Genomic DNA, 21,928 nt, shown 5'->3' with positions numbered 1-21,928 from the left:
CTTTATCTCAGTTGGTGCTGTATATGGCCTAATAGAAAACACCAGTGCCTTTTTAAGAAAACTAAAATGGTTTGCAAACTAGAAAAATGAACTTGCAGCTGACTTTTTGGGAAAGTTTAGAGTCTTAGATTATACTAAAGATTAACAGGGAAAAATGTGGGACTCAGCTTTTGACTAAGTCCTGCTTTTACCAGATACTCTCTTTATTTTCTTGAGGTTGTAAATGTTTATGAGGGACAAGATGGAAATGTGATTGAACTCTTAAAGGTCATAAAGCCTTCAACCAGTCATTTGTTCAAAGATATGCTTGTTGGTGACCACTTGAAAAAAATCAGACACACCAAAAACATCATAGCTAAATAATGAGATAGAGATGGCACAGGGATGACTCAGTGGCAGATCACCTGCTTTGCAGGTATGAGGTCAAGAGTTTGGTTTCCATTACTGCATACGGTGTTTCATGCAAACCTGTGGCACTTCTATGTGGGATTTTTAGCACCAGCACAAAGGGATTCTGAACATGTGTGACCTAAAAGATTCTTGACCTGCAGAGACTCAGGGACCATGTTCCTATGTGGCCTCAGGTATATGGACCTGTTTGACTTCAGGGAATCTGGACCCATGTGACCTCAAGAACCCAGGTCCTCTGTGTCATAAGGGATCCCAGACCTATGTGATTTTCAGTAATCCAAACTTGTTAGACATCAGGGGGCCTGGACCTATGTGAACTCAGGCACCCTGCACTGTGTGACTTCTGGACCTGGAAATGTGTGACATCAGAAATCCTGGACCTATATAAATTTAGGGACACGGATGTGAAACCTCTGGGTCCAAGAACCTGTGTTCAGGGAACTGGACTTTTGTGACCTCAGGGGACCTTTAGCTGTGTGCAAAGAGCCCTCAATGGCCCTGCACTTGAGTGAACAAGGGACCCAGGAATGGTGTGACCTCAGGGACCCTGAGACAGTGTGATCAAAAATCTGTGTGTAAACTGACTTAAAAGGTCCTGTATCTGTGTGACCTCAAGGACTCTGTACCTGAGTATAAATTGAATCAGAGGCCCTTTGCCTGTGTGTTACCTGATCTAGTGGATCTTGAGCCTGTGTCACAAAGTGGGCTCTGGACCTATGTGAATTCAGTGACACTGGACCCCTGTGACTTCAGGGACATAGAGCTGTGTAACCTCAGGTGTCTGGACATGTGTGGCTTCAGGTGACCTAGACTGTGTATAAAGTGACCTCAGTGGCCCTGGACTTGTATCTTTTCAGGGATAAAGAAACTGTGTGACTTCAGGGACCCTGAAACAGTGTTTACAGGGACCTGTGTGTAAACTGACTTAAGAGGCCCTGAACTTGGACCTGTGTGACTTTCAGGGTCCTGGACCTATGTGACCAAAGGACTCTGGAATAGTGTGAAAACAGAAAATCTGTATGACATCAGGAAACATGTACCTGTGTGAACTGAGGGTAATATAATTCTGTGACCTCAAGGTCACTGACCTGTGTGACCTCAGGGGCCCTGGACCTGTGTTATTTCAGGGACCCTCGACCTGTGTGACCTCAGGGATCCTTGCCCTGTGTGATCTTAAGGACCTGGACCTATGTGATCTCTGTAACCCTGGAACTGTGTGATCCTAGGGACCCTGGACTTGTGTATAAACTGACTTCAAAAGCCCTGTGAACTCAGGGACCTAGAAGTGTGTGCCCTTCGGAGTCCTGAACTTGTGTGACATCAGGGACCCTATACCTGTGTGACTTCAGAGATCCAGGACCTCTGTGACCTAAGGGGCCCTGAATGTGTGTTTGGGGGTCAGTCTCAGAATTTGGGGGTCAGTCTCAGAATTTAAGTCTATTTTATTTATCCGAGGGCCTCTTTCTTATAATACAATGTTGTTTTAATAACTACTAACTTAAAGTACCATTTAAATTTGGGTGGGGAAAGTGATTGCATTAGCTTCTTATGAAGGATCACTTTAGCTAATCCTGGAGGATTATCGCTCTATTTGAATTTCAGGAGTATTTGACCTATTGATTTGAAAAACTTCATGTCCTTATTTAGGATGAATGCTAGTAACTAATTAATATATGGGTATTAATTATATAATTAATTATATGTTTATATAATTATTTATTTTTAATAAGCTCTAATGTTATATATGATTCTGTATTATATAAATCTATATAAATACTTGAAATTAATTATGATATAATATTATAAATATTTAATATGTGATTATATAGCTATATGTAATAGAATATGTAGTTAATTGTAATTCATTATAATTATATAATATACAATAAAGTAACACATGATTATAGGCTTATCTATAATTACAATCATAATTAATTATTTAAGGATTAATTTATTATCCTAAAGGTTGCATTAAATATGTACAATGCTCTGGGAAAAAATGAATACAGCACAACTAAATAAATGTGGGCACAGCAATAAAATATTTGACCCCTTGAGAAAACTTTAGCCAAAAGTGTATGAAAGCATCTTGTATTACCCTTGGTGATTAGAGCAACTAAATATATAACTTCTGGTCATCACACCATCCACAATAGTAGCATTAGCAAAGGGAAGGTGTTTATGATTTAGAAAATGTGTGTGTGTAAGAGTGAGAGATGAGCAAGAACTGCTTTCTTATTACTCAGTGGAGATTTTTTTTGTTTTTATGTTTGTTTTTGTGTTTTGGGTCACACCAGATGAAGCTCAGGAGTTACGCCTGGCTCTGTGCTCAGAAGTCACTTCTGGCAGGTTTGAGAACCTAATAGAAAGGCGGGATTTGAATCGAGGTCAGTCCTGTGTTGCCTTGCACAGGCAAATGCTTCACCGCTCTGCTATCATTTCAGCCCTATTCAGTGGAGATTTAAGGCAATATTTTCTCCCTTACAAATAATTCCTTATAGTTCAGAAATTGACAATGTTGATTTAGACTTTGGATCTCTGGGTGCTTGGCCTTATGATTTTTTTCATTAAAACACATATGATTGTATTTCACTGGTATATTTATCATAAATTTTCCAGTTATTGGGCCATATGGAGGCCTCTAATATCTATCTCTCTCTTTCTCTCTCTCTCTCATTGCCACAATGCTCAGGACTTGCCCTTGGGGGACCATTTATGGTACTGAGATTGAACCCAGATAAATTCAGTGCAAGGCAACTGCCTTACACACTGTACTATGTATCTGGGTTTCTACTCTCTCTCTTTAGTTTAAGAAAAAAAAAATCAAAACCAACTCAATTTTTTTTCTTCCATACCTCTCATCCCCACTCCTATACTTTGTTCCAGATGCCCTCCAGCTCTTTTAGTGATGCTTTGTAGTTGTAGCTTGAGAACTATATTCATAATAATATTTGAAAACGGCCTTAATTATTAAAGATTTAGGGATTCACTATCTTTCTCCTTCCCTCCCCACTAATAATCTGGCAGTAAAACAAATCTCTGCTATTAAGTGGTATTTATTTAATTGTGATTTGCTGTAGAGCTGTTTAAGAGCAGGTCATTAGGTTAAAATCATCACGCCTGTGCTCAGAGCAGAGGCTGTTTTACGTTGGGGTGTGCGCTCCTGACACTGAGCTAACCCAGCCGTGTTTACATTGCATGCATTCTCCAGTGGCTGACAGTTCTTGATTCCTCCAGAAGGAACAAGATGCAACACAGACAAATGACCTTATTTGATGGACGAGGTCAGGTCAAGCTGGACCAATGGTGGATGCTCTCTGCATTCAAAACCTGCATTCTTTTTACTTTCCACCCTTCCCTATTGTTTTCAGTACCCCTCACTTCCACTCTAACCCCTACCCCACAGCAAGTCCGATCTGAAGAAGAAACACTTGGGATGGTTTGAATCTTTTGTTGCTTTTACCCAAGAGTCTTTTAAACTGGATAGAGTCTTAAGGGATGAATCAAAGGACTCCCCAGACAGTAGAGATCCCATATGAGGCTCAGCTTATTTCCAATTTTCAGAATTTTGGAGATGTTGAAATGAATCAGATTATACATTCCATGCTAAAGGATGTGCAAGACAGGGCAAGGCTTATTGTAATAGTACCCTCCATCATCCTCCCAACCACTACCTTAGTAGACTTGACTCATAGTTTCCCGAAAGTTTCTCCACTTCCTCCTATTCAGAGCCCTCTTGGCTTTGCACTTTCTTGGCTGTGTGATGTGAGAAATGTCACCACGTTACTGAAGAGGAATGAACAAGATTGATGGACACAGCCCTGCAGGACTCTGCCTGGCAACTTTGTCCAGAGTTAAGACAGAACCTCAAGTGCCTGCCTGTTTGTTTGTTCTCCTCCTGTTTGGAGACTTTTCCTGATTAATTGCTTTTTTGTATTCGAGGCTGCTAGCTAATGTCTCATCTGATTAACCTGTTGTTTCATCCCAGGCCCCAGTGGGAGAGTGGACTGATCACCCCTCCTGGGGAATGAAGGAGGTCATTGGCCAGGGGCCCCTGGGATGCCAGTTTGGGCCTAGTTTATTTGCTTTCAGTCTTGTTTGCTATTCCTGCTGCAGTGCCTGGCGACAGCTTTCCCCCAAGTCCCATCCAATCTAATTGGCCTGCTGTAACAGCAGTGAGCATAAGATTTAAGAAATGTTTTCTTTGAAAACTTCTGGTCCCAGAGACACTTTGAGATCATGTTTCCTCCTGTTTCCATTGCACAGCATTCCCTGGGACTTCCAGGAGAAGTACGGTAAGTGAGTCTTACAGGAGAACTGCTGCTTTGTGGTTTGGGGAGCTGAAGAGCAAGAGGTTGGAGGCAGGGCTGTTACTGAGGCACCCAGCATCTTCAGAATCTGGAGATCCTGCCAACGTTAACACATCTGAGGAGGTATTCAGTATCAAAGTCTCTAATATTTGGCTCCATAAACACAATACCGGTTGCAAAAACAAAGTTAAGAAGCTCATGCTGATTACGTCAATAAAAATTGTTTAATTATGAACGTTTGGGAAATGAAGTTGCCATCAGGACCAGGAGGACTTTGGCATCCAGTGTACTCGCTCCCAGCATCCCACTGTTCAGTAGGATTGTCCACTCAGCTGAAACATCTGACATTGAGCCGGGCACACCCTCAGCCTGGCGGGATGCTCCTCTATTCCCTGGAATACCCCTCCGCGCAATGGTAATTTGGGGGGAGGTAATTAGTGACAGAATTGCCAATTGAGCAGCGTCCTTTGTAGACTATCTAGGGGTACTTGAGAAATGGAGATCAAAAACTCTCAGAAAACCTGCATTTGTGTCTGAAGAGAGGAACAGTTTTTCTTTATTTCTTTTCACAAGTCAGGGATTTGAGAGTAGGAATAAGGTAAGTAAATTCTGAGTAGAGATCTGGGGATTTGGGGTTGATTGTGATAAGATAAGACACTTTGAATTCTCAAATAAGTTGTGTTGGTTTTTTTTTATTTTTGAAAATAGAAGTTTGTTAGTGCTATACTACAAGTCTACTCTCTTTCTGAGGGTAGTCTATTAGTGATGAATAGATAGAATTACCCATCTGAAAGTTCAATGCATTAAAATAAAAGTGATTCTCTGTGAATATAGAAACATAAGTAGACACATATTGGCACGAAGTTATTTCTAATAAATAAATTGCCCCCATATAGCGATGAATGTTTTTTGAAAAAATTTGTGCTTCTAGATTATTCTGGCAGGACACTTTAAAGTGTGCTATTCACCAGAAGATACTGAATTCAAGTTAATATTGTGATATTCTAGAAAACCATTCAGCAATTTATGTTTATGAAAAATTTGGATTGTGCATATGTGTGCATGTCTGTATGAGTATACATGTGGTGTATATGTTGGGACTGTTTCATGGCTTTTTCATACTCTTATAATTATTGAATGTAATATGTTGATAACTTTATGTTCCTATAAACGGTGCAGGAATAATCATTTTTAGTGAGAAATACAAGATAGTGAGCAGGAAAAATTTCTGAGGCTGAGGCAGAAGTCGTCTTCCTTTGCCTAAAGAAAGTATGCAGTTTCAGAGGCCACTGGTGAGGTATTAAGTGGTGAAAGGAGGGAACCTGGATTTGGGGGGATGGAGAATTGGGGAAAGAGGCTATCTTGAAATTTTGTTGGGTATCCTGGAGTTAAACTTACCTGAAGAATATGTTCTAGGAAATTTTATTTTTTTCCAACTTACATTAAAAATTCAAGAAAAAGGGTAATGTTTTATGCATAGTATACAGATTTGCAGTAGCATCTTAAATTCTACTGTGTTCCGTTTTGTTTTTGTTTTCTCTACATGGTCAGCATGACTGAAAGAAGTTAGAGGAAAGTTATTTCAGATTCATGAGACCCTTCGGGTCAACCACTGAGCCCTTGAGAAACACCATTGTAATATTGTTACCTAATTGTAGGGAGAAGATCAAGAAGCTGCCTATAATGTTAATAATGACAACACCAAAATGATTGGCAAGGAAAAGGGACCAGGTGTCAGTCTATCTAGTTCTAACACTAGACTTTGTCAGATTATTTAACACTAGATTACTTGCTATTTGTGCAACCTGGAATACTCTAACTTCCCTGAACCTGAATCTTCATTTTTTTTTAATAAAACTTACACCTAAGCTTCAAAAGTGGAGATACAAACCAATGAGTTTAATGGGTAAGAAAGAGCTTTTCAAAGATTACAAAAAATGCTACATTGATACAAAGATTAGTTAATACTCGATCATTTAGTCCCATTTAAATCAATATGCTGTGTGACACTGCTAATATACTTATCTATGACTTTATTATTCTGATTTTATAGGCAGGAAATAGAAGAGAATCAGAGGAGGAGCTTGAATATTAAATAACATGACATTTTGATATCTGGGTGGAAACTCGAGCAAGGGCATGTAGGAGCCAAGCAATTCTCCTTAGGTGCGTCTTTCTCTCTCTCCCAGTAGAATGTCTTATTCTAGAAGTCATGGAATCAAAAATGACTGAGCAACAATGAGAAAAATTTTATTGCAAAATAGTGAAATTTAAGAAAAATCAGATGAGGGTGTGAAGAAACCATGAGGAGAGGTAATCCTGACTTTTTCTCTTGGCTTTCTTGGAAATCTGTTGTCTTCCCACATCATTGTGTTTCCTTCCTACCATATATCTCTTCAATTTTACTCTATCTCTTAAATTCACACAAACTGCAATATCATGTGAAATAGCTGGTCACCTCATCATGAAAGACATATCCAGGAAGGCTCTCCCCCTTTGGGAAACTCATTTCTGTGTGACAGGTCAGCCTCTGAGGAAGAAGTTACTTTAACATGAGAGATCTGACCAGCAGGGTGTTCCTGTAGGATCTACCCATTGTTGGAAGGTCTCTAAAAGAGCAAAACTAAAACAATTTTTTCTCAATATGTCTTATTTCCTTCCCAAATTTGTTTCTATAATGAATGTAGATCCCAAACTCTAGATTCAGAGATAATGTTTCACACCAGGCTATAGCATGCGATTTAATAATCAGTTGTTAAGGTTTATAGAGTATTCATTAGATAATTATCCTTTTATGGATATTGTTTAATATAGTGTAACTTTTTATTTTATTTTCTAATTACTTGTATCTAACATGCAGCTAATTTTGTCCATTGACCTAATATTTGTAACATGAGTAAAAATGCTATTATTCCTAGTTTTTTTATATCTTTATATAAACACCTTGATTACAAACATGATTATAGTTGGGTTTCAGTCATGTAAAGAACACTCCCCCTTCACCCGTGCAACATTCCCATCATCATTGTCCCAAATCTCCCTCATCCCTACCCTACCCCCGCCTGTACTCTAGACAGGCTTTATACTTCTTTCATTCATTCACTTTGTTATGATAGTTCTCAAGGTAGTTATTTCTCTAACTGCACTCATCACTCTTTGTGTTGAACTTGTTGTGAGCTGACCTTCCAGCCCTCCTCTCTTTTGTCTCTGAGAATTATTGCAAAAACGTCTTTTATTTTTCTTAAAACCCATAGATGAGTGAGACTATTCTGATCAAAACCTTACTTTCTCATCAAAAAAGACTAAGCATGATATTCTGAAATTCATTGCAATATGTATCACATCATATAGAAACAATTGAAGTTATAAAAAGAATTTAAAATATTTGATGTTTTATTTTGGATACAATATTTCCATTTGGATCTCTATTCTGTGCACCAAATTCATAGAACTAGTTTTCAAAACCCAACTTTTCTTTGGGGGAATATACCTGGTGACGCTCAGGGGGTTACTCCTGGCTATGCACTCAGAAATCATTCCTGGCTTGGGAGACCATATGGGACATCAGGAGATCGAACTGTGGTCCGACATAGGCCAGTGCGTGCAAGGCATCTGCCTTATGGCTGTGCCACCACTCCGGCCACCCAAACCAAACGTTTTTTATTATGATTTCAGTTACAGCCAAGTAAAGACAGTAGAAATAACTCTGTCCACTATAATTGTGACTCTAATTGATTAAAAGTTTTATTTTCTAAGAATGAAATGAACTCAAAAGCACATACAACCATGATATCAGTGACATATAACGTTAGACAACTGTTGCAAAATAAAAGCACACGAGTTGTGAGATCATCCCAAATGCGGTGTTCCTAACCCCTTAGGTAGACAGGTCTGATGGAGCAGGGTAATGGCAGAGAAATAATACAGTAAGCAGTAAGGAAGAGTTATTGGAGTCAGTCTGCTGTTTTTTTTTTTTTTTTTTTTTTTTTTTTTTTTTGGCCCCTCTGTCTCATTCTCCCTCTGACCCATCCAAAAACCAGAACTCCTTTCTTTATTCCCCATACCAGGAAGGGGAAGGTTGAGTACTGCAAATGGGCTTGTTGGGAGAACACCTTTGTTTAGGGCTTTTAGCCAGTCTCATATTACAAACTTACATTTTTCTGTTTTGAAAACAATGTCATTGAATTTATTGGGATGTTTGAACCTGGTTAAAGAGAGGAACTAAGCCTGCTGCTACATAATGGAGCAAGTTTGAAACATCAGGAAGTTTGTGAAAAATGTGTATATATTTTCATATGTTTGGGATGCTAAAATGTTAGTGAGATTAAAAGGTTATAAGACAGTGTTAAAGGATAAGTTAGAAACTAGAATGATGGTAAAGTGTGTAGAACATTTGTCTTCCACAATGTAGACCTGGGCTTGATCCTCAGTATCCCATATGATCTCCCAAGAACTGGCAGAAATAATTCATGCAGAGTTAGGAGTAACCGCTGGACACAGCTGGTTGTGCCTTCCCTCATCTGCCCTCAAAAGGAGTGTAAATCTGAAACAGTAAAAAAAAAAAAAAATAATGAGAAAAAAAAAGAGAATAACAAGCAGGACATTCCACATGACAGGGTTGGGTAGAGAGGCAGAATTTGAAACTCATTATACTTTTGAAGAGACTTAAGTAGATCGATATGGCCTTAGAAGTGTGATCTGCAGGCATATTGCTCAAGGGCGCAGGGAATAACCAGTGTCAAAGTGAAGGTAGAAGCATGTTTGGGATGATCAAAGGAAAATAAAGGAAAAAATAAAGAACAACAAATAAAATGGAGAGTTATTGAAGAATTCTGAGAATAGCACTGTTTTCATTCATGTGTTGTTTTATTTTGGTCTTTGGTTGTTGAATCACAATAGTCCAGAGTACTTAGGGCTCACTTTTTACTTAGAGCCACTTCTGGTGATGGTTTAGGGACCATACGGGGTACTGGGAATTGAACAGGCTGGAAACCAGTGGCTATGAGCAAAGCAGCACTTTAATACTTGTACAGTCTCTTAGATCCTTGATTAGTGTTCTGGAACATTTACTATGGTTGATGTATTGAGACTACTATTGAATTTGAAGACTTACATTAGATCATAACTTGCACTGGGAAAAATATAGAAAAGAGGAGCCAAGTTAGGAATTCACTGAGCTATCTAGGTGAATGATGATGGTGTTTCTCTAGAATCTATGCTTTACTTAGATTCAAGTAATTCCTATTTTTTATTTTTTAGACTCAGAAATAATATCTTCTGATAGTTAGATTTAAGAAACTTTTCCTTTTCAACTTGGATCTCTATCAAAATATGTTCCTCAGAATCCTTGTTGCCTTTCCCTTTGAGGACCATGATTAATAATTAAAACTAAAACCAACTTTGGGTGAGAGGAAGAGCTCAAAGAGCTAGTCTGTATAATTTTGCATATAGGATCTTGGATTCAGTCACTAGCAAAGCTTAGTACTCCGAGCACTGTTCGGAAGGACCCCTATCAGAGCTGAGAACAATCTTCAGCTTCTATAATGTGTGACCCCCCCAAGTAAAACAAACACCCCAAAGAACAAAAAATAAATATTAAGTCAAAACTGAATATGAGGATAAGTGGGGAATATATCCTTAATAGTTTGTTTTGTAGTTGATAGTAATTTTTTTATTTATGTGTCAACTCATTTATGTGTCAAGACTAAGATATCCTTATATTTATTATTTGTGATTAATACTTGATATCCTATCGTATGATGTAACCATTTACACATTATTGATAAGGAAACTGAAGTATGTGAGTAACAATAATTTGAAGGGAGAAGAAAATCCTGGACAGCTTATCTCTAGATATCCTTCTCTGATTAATTATATAACCAACTTATGCAATTCTAGGGAGCATGTACTCTCTGAGACAAAAATTCTATGGTTAGAACTTGGACCTTTAATTTACTTTCTTTCTGACTCTTGGGGGGAAAAAGTCCTCTTGAGGGGCCAGAGAGATAGTACAGTGGGTAGGACATTTACCTTGCACACAGCCAATTCAGATTTGATTTCCAGATGGTCTACTGAGTTTGCCAAGAATAATTCCTGAGTGCAAAGCCAGGAGTAATCCCTCTGTACCACCAAGTGTGGCCCCAAAACAAACAAATAAACAAATACAAATATCCTCATTTCACTTTAGTTTTATCATCTCTAAGGTGATGAAACAATTCCCATACCTGACTCCTGCAGTTGATGTTTAGAACCAATAACTATAAACAATGTTCATAAAACCCACTTGGGGCATATTATTGCTGAAATAATGTCTGGGACTATGGTTTGTAGAAAAGATAAGCGTTCTGTATTATATTGAAAGTAGACTTCTGGGGCCAGAGAAGATGGACCTCCGTTAGATCCTCTGGTACCCCATATGGTCCCCAAACCAGGAGTGATTTCTGAGTGCATAGCTGGGGGTAAGCCTGAGCGTTATCAGGTGTAACCCCCCAAAAAGAAAGGGTAGATTTTCATGATATGCCAGTATAATCCCTTATCCCCCACTTCCTCTTTATGTTCACTCATTGAACTTTTTAGTGAAATATTAAGCAGGTCTCATTTTACATGATTACTTTCAGATAAAGTGCATCATCTGATTCATAGTCACACAAAAGTTCTTGGTTTTTTGTTTGTTTGTTTGTTTGTTTGTTTTTACTTGATCTGTTCAGTTCAGCATGATACCTAAACTTTACATTTTGCTTTAGATTGATTTTACCTCCCTTCCTGTATTTGGAGATGGAGGATTTTGATGTTCTTCCTTTTCCCCAGCTTTTTATCTTCTTCCTCCACTAACAACTGCACATGGGGACTCTAGGTATAAAATGGGGTTGTGAAGGAGATTTTGGGAGTGTGGAAGTATGGTTTAACAGGTCAAATTACATGTCAGGATCAACTGTTGCTGCCCTCTGATTTTGATGAAATTTTGACAGTTCCTATGCTGAAGATTACCCACTGCTCTCCTTTAACATATTTGATGCTCCTGCAAATTGGCCATTTAGAACTCTAGCTCTCTATGGCCAACTATTCTTGGAGATACTGTGCTTAACAGTTCCCAGAGGATTTCTTGGGAAGAACTTTTTATTATATGATCTAATCTTGATGTTTCTACAGGGTTCATATAAAACCCCAGGGAAACTCCGAACTCAGACTATTTACTGTGTAATTATCTTTCATCTCTGGTTTTTCAACTAAGAAACTGCCTTTCATAGTTGGGTTTCTCCAATTTTGGAACCAGCACCAATGTATGTACCTTTGGATTCTGGTTCAAGTTTTCTAAAATATGAATCCATGATGGATAATTATGATACATCTTTTTTTTGTAGGAGTAAAAGAAATTCTTTCTTCTAAGTATCTTAAACATTTATATTTTTAAGCCTTGATACAGATTTTGAATGAAATATTACAAATATTGTTTCTGAAATATTTCTTTGCAAGTATTGCACTAGAGAACTATCATCTTATTTTGTAATGCTTTATTAGGAAGAATGTCTTTTTGTTTGTTAGTTTGTTTTTGGATCACACTCAGTTGCACTTAGGGATTACTCTTGATTCTGCTCAGAATTCACTTCTGGCAGGCATGGGGAACCATATAGAGTGCTGGGATTTGAACAACTGTCTGTCCTGGACTGGCTGTCTGCAAGGCAAATGCCTACCACTCTGCTATCTCTTCGGCCCTGGAAGAATGTCATTTTTTATTCCTACTATCTTTCCATTTGAAATTCAGGCAAATCATATATTGGAACCTGTGATGTTTGTATTTCGGAGTAGATGCAGAAGGTTTTAAAATTAATTGTGGACAGAATAAAACTACTTTTATATTTTAAAATGGGGGGAAACTCTCAGTAGTGATTTAGGAGCCATATAGTACTAGATATCAAACTCAAGACCTAGAGATGCTTTAGAAAATCTCAGTGAACACTAAAAATGCTGAGTATTAGTCTCAAAATCATCCTCCTTAACATAAATTGGAGAATTTAAATGTATAAATATATTTTATTTTTATACTTAAAAATTACCTAATATCTAGTAGATATCCACTGGTTGGGTCATTGAGGAACTTCATTAACAAATACTAGTTCCCAAGATTCATCAAGTTCAAACCCCAGGTGACTATTCCTTTAACAGAGAAACTCTAGCTTTAATGCCTGATTATTTTTTGTCAGTGGAGTGGTAGCCTTTGGTTAATCATAGATTCAGACCAGGAATATTTCATTGTGATCTTTCATATGATCTGTTGTACCTAACAGAGGAAGCATGATTTTCTTATTTGCAAAAAATTCAGACATTTGTGGTCACCAAGAACTCATAAAATCAATGAGTCATATGTATATGAAAATCACCTCAGTGTCTAGTTTTCAAGAAAAGTGTCTACTGATCAGTTTGGGAAATATTTAAGAGCAACATGGTATTTGTATTTGAAAGATTGTGAGAGTTGCTCTGCCATAATCTTGATTTTGTCTATTCTTCCAAGATGGAAAAAAGGAAAGTTTAAACAGGTGATATTTTAGGTATCATATTAAAAAATACAGACCAAAACAAATGAAGACCAAAATACAGTATTTATTTTATGTTTGTAATCCTAGTTTCTCATGTTTATATGGTTCTAATTTGTAATCAAAGATATATCATATGGATCATAGTCATAGTACAATTAGTAACATGCTTGCCTTAGCATACTGCCTTCCCAGGTTTGATCTCAATACTTTATATAATCCTAGTGCTTTATATTACCATCATCAAGAGAGATACCTGAACTAAAGCTGTAGTAAAAAAAATTTATAGTGTTGCAAGCATTCATCAAGAAGGAAGTAGGGGCTTACATAATTAACTTAATGGCACAGCTTATAAAATTGAAATGTGATAAAAAATGAACCAAAAATAAATAGGAAGACATAAGTAAATAATAAAATTTGAAGCATAATTCAATAAATGGGAAATCCAAAAAACAATTCAAAACATCAATGAAAGTAATAGTTGGTTCTTTGAAAAAATAAACAAGATGTATAAATCACTAGCAAAACTCACAATGGAAGTAAGAGAGAGAAACTTAATAAGCCTGATGAGAAAAAAAGTGGAAGATTACAGATACTACAGAAATTCATGGGGTAATTTCAGATTACTTTGAGAAACTCTATTTCACAAAACATGAGAACCTGGAAGGAATGGATAAATTCTTGGACTGTTATTACCTTCAAAGGTTGAAACAAGATGGTCTAGCATATTTGAACAGACTCATCACTATTGAGGAAATTAAAGTGACAATCAAAAAGTATTTCCAAAAACCAAAGCCCAGACCAAGATTGATTATAATAAAGTTTTTCAAACCTTCCAAGAGGACCTACTGCCTATACATGTTAGGCTCTTCCAGGAAATTGAAGAAATAGAAATATTTTCAAATAGTTTTTATGAAACTAACAGCACCCACTTTGCTATCAAAAGCAAAGATGCCACTAAAAAAGAGAGCAAGAGAGAGAGACAGAGCTGCAGACCAATATTCTAATGAACACAGACTCAAAGATCCTCAACAAAATTCTAGCAAATAGGATCCATTGCATCATCAAGAAAGTAATACAATATAACCAAGCAGGATTCATTCCAGAGATGCAAGGATGGTTCGCAACTTAATCAATGTAATACACCACATAAAAGGGAAATTAAAAAAATCACATAATTATATTAATGGGTACAGAGAAAGCATTTGATAAGGCTCCAAAACTGTTCATGATAAAAACTCATCAAGATGGGAATGGAAGGAACTTTTCTCAATATAGTCAAGGCCATTTACCACAGCTCATGACAAAATTATTCTCAATGGAGAAAAACTGAAAGACTTTTCACTAAGATCTGGCACAAGGAAAAGCTGCCCTTTCACCACTCATATTCAACATAGTACTGGAAATACTTGCCATAGCAATTAGGTAAGCAAAAGCGATCAAGGAAATCCAGAGAGGAAAGGAAAAAGTCAAGCTCTCACTGTTTGCAGATGACATGATACTATACTAATAAAATCCTAAAGACTCTATCATAAACATCCTAGAAACAACAGATTCATATAGCAAAGTGACAGGTTACAAAATTATCACACAAAAATCAATGGCCTAATACACAAATAATGATAGAGAAGAAATAGACATTAAAAAACAATCCAATTTACAATAGTATCACAGAAATTCAAATACCTTGGAGTCAACATAACTAAAAAGTGAAGGACCTATACAAAAAAATTATAAGACATTGCTTCAAGAAATATAAGAGAACACAAGAAAATGGAGACATCTGCCCTGTTCATGGATTGGTAGGAACAACATCTTTAAAATGGCAATACTCCCCAAAGCATTATACAGATTGGATGCAATCCCTCTAAGTTTACCCATGATGTTCTTCAAAGAAGTGGATCAAACACTCCTGAAATTTATTTGGAACAATAAAGAACCACGAATAGCTAAAGAAACCCTTAGGATAAAATAGATGGAAGGCACCACTTTCCCAACTTTAAGTTGTACCCCAAAGCAATAATCATTAAAACAGGATGATACTAGAATAAATCCAGACCCTCGACTTGATGGAATAGACTTGAATATTTAGAGAATGACTCCCAAACTTACCATCTTTGACACAGGGGCAAGAAATACAAAAGGGAGCAACAAAATCATCTTCAACAAGTGGTACTGAAACAGCTGGTCAACCACATATAAAAAAGTTAATTCAGACCTCTAACTTCATGTACAAGGTCAAATCAAAGTGAATTAAATACCTTGATATTAGACTTGAAACTATAGGCAAAACACTCCAGGGCACTGAGACTAAATGTATCTTCAAAAGAAGGAAACACCACTGCCCAAGCAAGTAAAAAAAGAGACCATTTGTCCTAATATCACTTGTTGAAGATGCTCTCCTTGCTCTAGTTTGCATTTCTTACCTCTATGTCAAAGACAGTATGTCTGGAGTCATTTTCTGAATACTTAAGTCTACTCCGTTAATCTGAGGGTCTTGCTTTATAAAAATAAAGCAGAGATAAACAAATGGGATTACATTAGACTGAGAATCTTCTGCACTGTAAAGTACACAGTGACTAGTGTAAAAGTGTCTCCCACAGAATGAGAGAAACTATTCACCCAATACTCATCAGATAAAGGACTAGTATCTAAAATATACAAGGCACTGACAGAATTTAAGATCAATAAATAGGAAGAAGAAATGAACAGATATTTTCTCAAAGAGGAAATATAGATGGCCAAAATGTACATAAAAATGCTCCATATCACTAATAATCATGGATATTCAAATAAAAACAACAATGAGATGAGGCTCAGGCTACAGAGACTGGCACACATCATAAAGAACAAGAAAAATCACTACTGGCATGGATTTGAGGAGAAAGTACATTCATTCATGTACTGGTGAATGTACTAGAGAATGGCATCTAGTCCAGCCTTTCTGGAAAACAATATGGACATTCCTTAAAAACTGGAGATTGAGCTCCCATATGATCCAGCAATAGCATACTAGGTTTATACACCAGGACCACAAAAACACAGTACAATATTTCCCTCTGCACTCCTATGTTCCTAGCAGAACTTTTATCATAGCTAAAATCTGGAAACAACCCAGATGCCCAACTACAGATGAGTGGCTTAAAGAAATTGTGGTACATTTACAAATGTGAAACTATGCAGCTGTTAGAAAAAAATAAAGTCATGAAATTTGCCTATACATGGATAGATATTTAAACTATTATGTTGAGTGAAATAAGTCAGAGGGAGAGAACTAAGCACAATAATCTCACTCATCTGTGGGATTTAAGAAAAATAAGACAGTATAGTAATAATACCCAGAGACAATAGAGATGAGGGCTGGAAGGACCAGCTGATGAGTGGTAAGTACAGTTAGAGAAATAACTTCACTAACAACTACAATGACAATGATATAGAAATATTATGCCTGTCTTTTAGACAGGGGATGGTGGAGGAAGGAAATGGCAATAGTGATGGCAGGCAAGTTGCACTGGTGAAGAAAGGGTATGCATTCATTTCTTGGCCACACTCGATGTTCAGGGGTTACTCCTGGCTATGCACTCAGGAATCACTCCTAGCTTGGGGATGATCCGTCCTAGGCTAGCACTTGCAAGGCAGATGCCTTACCTCTAATGCCACTGCTCCAGCTCTGAAAGGGTATGTAGTTTAAGGCTAATACCCAACTACAAACATGTTTGTAATCATGGTGCTTAAATAAAGAAATTATTATTTAAAAAAAGTATAAAATATTAACACAAAAAATCATAGCCACCTCAACCAATGTTTGTTGCAGTGCTATTAAAAAACAGAGAGAAGCTTGAGTCAAGATCCAGGAGTAAGTACTCTGCACTGCTGGGAGTTAACCCAAAGTCACACATTCACAAAATATAGCATCGTAGCATGTGGTACTTCCACTTTTATCTATTTCAGCTATTTCCTCTTTCAGGATATGTAAATTCAAGATGATAATATTCTTTACTTTTATTTTTATTTAACATCTTAGGTGAACTGTGTCTGTGTGTGTTTAGAGAGATAGAAAATGATATGTGGTATATGGAAGTTAAAACTAAAGTTGATGCACATGGGTTATTATGTAGCTCTCATTGTGGACAAGTATTTTATTTAATCTTTTAAAAATATTTTTCCTATTTCTCTGTATCTCTAATAGTTTTTAGAGAGACTAAGCTAGTTAAATACTGACTCCTCAAGGTGCTTATTTTGAAGTTAACTTATTTATATGTAATACAGTTTTAAAATTATTCATTATTCTACACATTTTTCTCTATTCAGTACCTAAATAATAAGACAATTCTGGTTTAAATATTTTTGAGAACTTTTATTTGAAAGCACTTTTTCCATAAACCATTTCTGTGTTCTGAGGTCTGAGTTTTATGTGGAATAGGAATTTTCTTATGCAGATTTTCTTTATAAATTTGGAGTCACTGATGAAGTGGCAAGGGTGGGATATTTAATGGGTGGCAAGGAGATATACACAACATCTTTTTAAGTTGCCAAAATCAACATGAACAAGATGTTCACTATCATAGCTCTCAGAATTTGGATCTATAAAACTTCTGTGGTTATGTCTAGGACCAAGAGACATTGATTTTTATTTTATTATAATAATGTAGATTGTTCCATTGGCAACAGAACCTATCATACCATTCTTTTGGCAAGATAATGCAAACTAAGTCTGGTTCTACTTCTTCCTCCAGTGGGGTTGTCTCTGAATCTGGGGTAGATTATCTCAGTTGATTGGAGTTTAGAGCCAAAAGAGACTAGTTGCAGTTCTGATTTGACATTAGAAATAGTCCATCTTCACACAAAATTAAAGAGAGAATAATTATTGTCAGTTGTATACCACATAATACCTACCTACATAGCTATTATGATCATCAGAAGACATATAGATAGTATATGTACTTGATTTATCCTTTTACCTCCCCCCAAAAAAAATTTATATGGTGGTTATTATATGTCTGGTTCCCAAAGGTTTTGTAAATTAAACCTTGGAAACAGAGTAGAATAAATTCCTATAAAAATGAAGCCCAAGTTCATTGACACCTTATTTAAGTGAAGGTAAGAAAGTTTAGTCTCTGGAGTGTCATGCTGAGTAAAATAATTCAGAGGGTGTGAGACTGACTCAGAATGATCTTTCTTATGCAGGATACCAAGACAATGAAATGAAGAACTTGAGAATTTACATTCAGAGGAAGCAAGCCATTTGAGGAGGTTGGGGGATAGGACAGAGAGGGGCCAAGGACTGTGCTATGGTGAACCAGGAGGAGGCAGTGCTGAAAGGTGTAAAGTGTTATATGAAACCCTATCAAAAACAGTACTGTAAAACACAATGCAAAAACTTGTATCTGAACCTTTCATAGAAGCAGAATAGTAAGTGGGTGGCAAATGGGAATGGTAGGGGATCATTGGTGGAGAGAAGTGGACACTGGTGAAGGGATATGTTGAAATGTTATATGCCTGAAACCCAATCATAAATAACTTAACTACTTCACTGTGACTAAATTTTAAAATAATTTATAAAAGAAGGTTTGGTGATGAAAGCTAATTATGTCTTGACTTTTCCTGAGATAAGAAGACCTAGTGCTCTTTGTACCAAAATAAACTCACTCTTCAGCTAGATAGTACTAATTACTGTTGAACTCCCATGTTAGTAATCCTGTGTGTATTAGCACTTTATATGGAAGACAAAATTGAATTCTACCTAAAAAGCTGGCAGCTTCTTAGGTCTGTTTTCCAAAATGTTAACCAAGGCTGTAGACATGCCCTCAGGCATCATTTTTCTCAAGACCTCATAGTTTTTGCAATTATCTTGGGCTGAGAAAATGACATTACTCAGCCACAACTAACTTCTTGCCAAGATTGTCCATAAAATGCATAATAAAGCCGGAGTTTAAAGATAAAACATTTGTTTGGTCCTTCTGGATGATGGAGTGTTCATTGACAGTTCGATTTTTTTTCAGGAGAGCGGAAACAAGAGGAAGAGGATGCTTTTCTAGTGGTTGTACTGAACTGAGATAGGTAGAAGAAGTAATAGATCTCTAAGATACTGGCAGTGGTTGGGGTAGAGAAGGAATGGAGACAGATGAGAAGTTGGTATGGCATATGGTACTAGTCAGTGCATTTCTACAGTCCATGGCTGAGTTCCCTGGAGAAGGAGGCACAAGAGTGACTCATGGCATAGGAATATGCATAGACTTGGCATGGTTCAGACTTTCGAGGGGTGACAGCAGATGATGGATTTTTTTCGGACATGCTTCATGGCAAGGGCTTGATATAAAATGTTTCCTCATTTTTCCAAACTAAATCACATGCTCTGCTCTAAAGATAGAATAAAGGTCCCTAATTTCAGGCCTTTTCAGTGTGAATTCTTTTTTTTTTTTTGGTCTAGATATAATTTATTTCAATCTTGAAAAAATCAACTGTTCAGACAGAGTTGATTCTGTCATCTCTGTCACTGTCATAATTGACACTCTCTGCCAGTTCTCATGTGACCTCGCTCAACCTTGCCAGCTTTTAAGACTGAGTCACCTGGAGTGAAAACTATACTTTTGTGTAAATGTTTCTCTCTCTTTCTCTCTCTCTGTTATGACTAATCATGACTTGATGAGCCATTCCTAACTCTAGACCTAGACAGGAGCTTTGAATTCTAGGGCTTTGGTACCTTTTTGGAATAGAACATTGGGACATGGAGAATATGGATTGTTCTCTCTAAATAGGAGCAACTTGTTTCATGTGGGAAATTACTCAAAGCTCTATCAGTGTAAATATCCTATTTTATTAAGAACTGAGTGTGAGTTACACAGTGTGTGAGAATTGTATATGGGCGAGAGAGACATGAGCCTAATTTCAAGGAATCAGCCTAAAATGGGGATGAATAAGACATCCGTGCAAGTAACAATAGACACAATGCATCATAGAGACCCACAGTTGTGAGAGAAGACTAGAGGAAAAGTTCTGGGCATAGCAAGGAAATGAAATAACAGGTTTTTGTGTTCTTGCATAGATAGCAGGGACCTTATGTTTTCAGCTAAGTCCTCACAGACACTTGGGTTTTCTGGGAAGAGGGTTTTCCTTAAAATTACCATCTTTATAACCACTTCAAAATGGGCTTTACTAAGAGACCTCTCTTTGTAGACTCAGAGAATTCTCATGGAGTCCTGACACAGTGACCCCCTATTGACACTTTGATCTTAGTATTTTCCTTCATCGTTTATTTGGCAAAAGGAATTTCTTAAGGGCATGGGGAAAACATTTTTAGAATAAAGGAATTATTAAAAAATGAGACAACTATTACAAGATTTTGAGATTTGACAGAAGCAGGCAACATTTTCCATTCCAATTTTGAAACTTTGCCCAATTTCTTGGGCCTTCAAATACCATAGATAAGCTTCAGTTTCTGGCTGGTGGGGAAAAGGGCTCATACAGAGCTCTGTGGAATATCAAAATGACACCTGTGCAAGAGCTATCAGTTATTCTGGCTTTTCAGGCCCAGATTTTTCTTTTTTATCACCTGAGTCTCTACCTTGTTACTCTTCTTTTCTTGTAGGATTTGGCTTTGGAAAACCCAGTTTTCCAATTTGTTTCAATCATTTACTAGATGTGTAGCCTAATAGAACTAAGTTAACCTTTTGAACCTCAATATCCATTAGATGACCCAGGTTCTATACTAGCTGAACTCACATGAGCTTTGTGAGGTTGACATTTGGTTTTGTTGCTTCATGGATTCAACACAGTGGGAGGTGACTAAAGAGACACTTCTAATCTGGGAGAAAAGTGGCAAGATGTTAAAGGAGATGGAAATGTGTGTAGGCTCAATGAAAACAGAGGGAATAGTATATACAATAAGGCAGAGAATGGATTACTATGAAGTTATGTGAAGAGCTTGAGGATGAAAGGTGAGATGTCATATGCTGAGAATAGAAACACAACATTCAGATACCACATGGTCAAAACCAACGTCATCTGGAGCTGTGAAGACAATTCATGGACCCAGGATGCTGTATGCCTTGCATATCTGAAGCATATGACCTATGTATAAGGCAGGGCTTGGGCTGGGGGAGAGACTTCTCTTGTGAAGTAAATTCTAAACACTTTGGCTGAGATAGCTTCTCCTCAGCAGTCCTCTCTCTTTAACTACATTTGCTTGACACCCTGCTCTCTCATTTGCTCTTTCTCAATTATATTTCTGATATTTCTCCTTCTGGCCAGTGCTCACTAAATTATGTTGTCTATTTTAAAATTAACTATTTAAAGACTTTCTTTATTACCATATCAATGTTTATGCATGTAGTTGACACAAGTCTAAAAAGCAAGGATTATATGCATATGAAGAGAGGATTATTAGCTTCCCGCATTCTAGATTGTCTAGGAGATCTCCTAAGAGGCTAGGTCATAGCAAGAGATGATCATTTTTCTTTGCTTCAAGCATCCTTCTATGGTTGGGAAACTGAATGTATTTTTCATTCTCTAGAAATGAAGAAATGAATGTATCTCTGGATTTCAGCAAAAAAGGGAATAAAAACCAGACTGGTCAAATTAGAGAACTTTGACCAGACAAAAGGGACCAGTAGCTATTGGCTTTCTGCAACAGACATTTTAAAGTCTTGGTGGAAAGGCAGATGTCTGGTTTGGGTA

The sequence above is a fragment of the Suncus etruscus genome, chromosome 12, assembly GCF_024139225.1.
Source record: "Suncus etruscus isolate mSunEtr1 chromosome 12, mSunEtr1.pri.cur, whole genome shotgun sequence".
In the NCBI taxonomy this organism is placed as follows: Eukaryota; Metazoa; Chordata; class Mammalia; order Eulipotyphla; family Soricidae; genus Suncus; species Suncus etruscus.
The sequence above is the reverse complement of the archived record's forward strand: the minus strand, read 5'-3'. Positions refer to the sequence as shown.